Raw genomic sequence first — 2,500 nt, forward strand, 5'->3', positions numbered from 1 at the left:
GGGGGGGCCCTCGCCCGGCCCGCGGAGTCCGATTGAACACCCCCCAGGTCGGGCAGGCTCGCTCTGTTGAGCGCATGGAGGTTGACATAGAAAATAATCCAACACGCGGAGCTCCAGGCGGGGGGGCCCTCGCCCGGCCCGCGGAGTCCGATTGAACACCCCCCAGGTCGGGCAGGCTCGCTCTGTTGAGCGCATGGAGGTTGACATAGAAAATAATCCAACACGTGGAGCTCCAGGCGGGGGGGCCCTCGCCCGGCCCGCGGAGTCCGATTGAACACCCCCCAGGTCGGGCAGGCTCGCTCTGTTGAGCGCATGGAGGTTGACATAGAAAATAATCCAACACGTGGAGCTCCAGGCGGGGGGGCCCTCGCCCGGCCCGCGGAGTCCGATTGAACACCCCCCAGGTCGGGCAGGCTCGCTCTGTTGAGCGCATGGAGGTTGACATAGAAAATAATCCAACACGTGGAGCTCCAGGCGGGGGGGCCCTCGCCCGGCCCGCGGAGTCCGATTGAACACCCCCCAGGTCGGGCAGGCTCGCTCTGTTGAGCGCATGGAGGTTGACATAGAAAATAATCCAACACGTGGAGCTCCAGGCGGGGGGGCCCTCTCCCCCCCCGGTGAGTCCGCTCACAGTGCCCCTATGTCGGGCAGGCTCATTGCAATGTGCGCATGGAGGTTGACTTAGAAAATATTTGAGAGTGACATGAGCTCCAGGCAGACACCGACTCATCGCCCGTGGGGTGTCCGACGAGCCCTCACCAATCTTGGATTAATGTTTGGCGAGGCTCCCCTGATCAGCTCTGGAGGTGGCAAGTTCTGAAAAAGTGGTTTCTGAAAATGTGCCCCTTGTATTTTGTGAAACCAGGGGTAACCTAGCGAGTAGGCAAACTCATCCCCTGACTGGGGGGATCAACTTTTACCTACTACAGCGCCCCTAATGGCCAAAAGTGGTACTGCTCCCCCTGGTAGCCTAACCCATTGAAATGAATGGGAAAAATTAATTTAGGCTACCAGGGCTTTGGGCTACCAGGGCTTTGGGCTACCAGGGCTTTGGGCTACCAGGGCTTTTTGCTACCAGGGCTGTGGGCTACCAGGGCTTTGGGCTACCAGGGCTGAGGGCTACCAGGGCTATTATAGGCGGCCACCACTGCACTAGTGGCAGCCCGGGGAAGGTGCCTGTTGCTCGGATATGCTTTTACGCACGTCGGCCTCTGCGCCCTGGAGCTTTTTTATGCTACCAGGGCTATTATAGGCGGCCACCACTGCACTAGTGGCAGCCCGGGGAAGGTGCCTGTTGCTCGGATATGCTTTTACGCACGTCGGCCTCTGCGCCCTGGAGCTTTTTTATGCTACCAGGGCTATTATAGGCGGCCACCACTGCACTAGTGGCAGCCCGGGGAAGGTGCCTGTTGCTCGGATATGCTTTTACGCACGTCGGCCTCTGCGCCCTGGAGCTTTTTTATGCTACCAGGGCTATTATAGGCGGCCACCACTGCACTAGTGGCAGCCCGGGGAAGGTGCCTGTTGCTCGGATATGCTTTTACGCACGTCGGCCTCTGCGCCCTGGAGCTTTTTTATGCTACCAGGGCTATTATAGGCGGCCACCACTGCACTAGTGGCAGCCCGGGGAAGGTGCCTGTTGCTCGGATATGCTTTTACGCACGTCGGCCTCTGCGCCCTGGAGCTTTTTTATGCTACCAGGGCTATTATAGGCGGCCACCACTGCACTAGTGGCAGCCCGGGGAAGGTGCCTGTTGCTCGGATATGCTTTTACGCACGTCGGCCTCTGCGCCCTGGAGCTTTTTTATGCTACCAGGGCTATTATAGGCGGCCACCACTGCACTAGTGGCAGCCCGGGGAAGGTGCCTGTTGCTCGGATATGCTTTTACGCACGTCGGCCTCTGCGCCCTGGAGCTTTTTTATGCCACCAGGGCTATGTTAGGCGGCCACCACTGCACTAGTGGAAGCCCGGGGAAGGTGCCTGTTGCTCGGATATGCTTTTACGCACGTCGGCCTCTGCGCCCTGGAGCTTTTTTATGCCACCAGGGCTATTATAGGCGGCCACCACTGCACTAGTGGAAGCCCGGGGAAGGTGCCTGTTGCTCGGATATGATTTTACGCACGTCGGCCTCTGCGCCCTGGAGCTTTTTTATGCCACCAGGGCTATGTTAGGCGGCCACCACTGCACTAGTGGAAGCCCGGGGAAGGTGCCTGTTGCTCGGATATGCTTTTACGCACGTCGGCCTCTGCGCCCTGGAGCTTTTTTATGCCACCAGGGCTATGTTAGGCGGCCACCACTGCACTAGTGGAAGCCCGGGGAAGGTGCCTGTTGCTCGGATATGCTTTTACGCACGTCGGCCTCTGCGCCCTGGAGCTTTTTTATGCCACCAGGGCTATTATAGGCGGCCACCACTGCACTAGTGGAAGCCCGGGGAAGGTGCCTTTTGCTCGGATATGCTTTTACGCACGTCGGCCTCTGCGCCCTGGAGCTTTTTGATGC

The sequence above is a fragment of the Filicampus tigris genome, unplaced genomic scaffold (genome assembly GCF_054856515.1).
Source record: "Filicampus tigris isolate MCC_2025a unplaced genomic scaffold, RoL_Ftig_1.0 HiC_scaffold_24, whole genome shotgun sequence".
NCBI classification, from domain to species: domain Eukaryota; kingdom Metazoa; phylum Chordata; class Actinopteri; order Syngnathiformes; family Syngnathidae; genus Filicampus; species Filicampus tigris.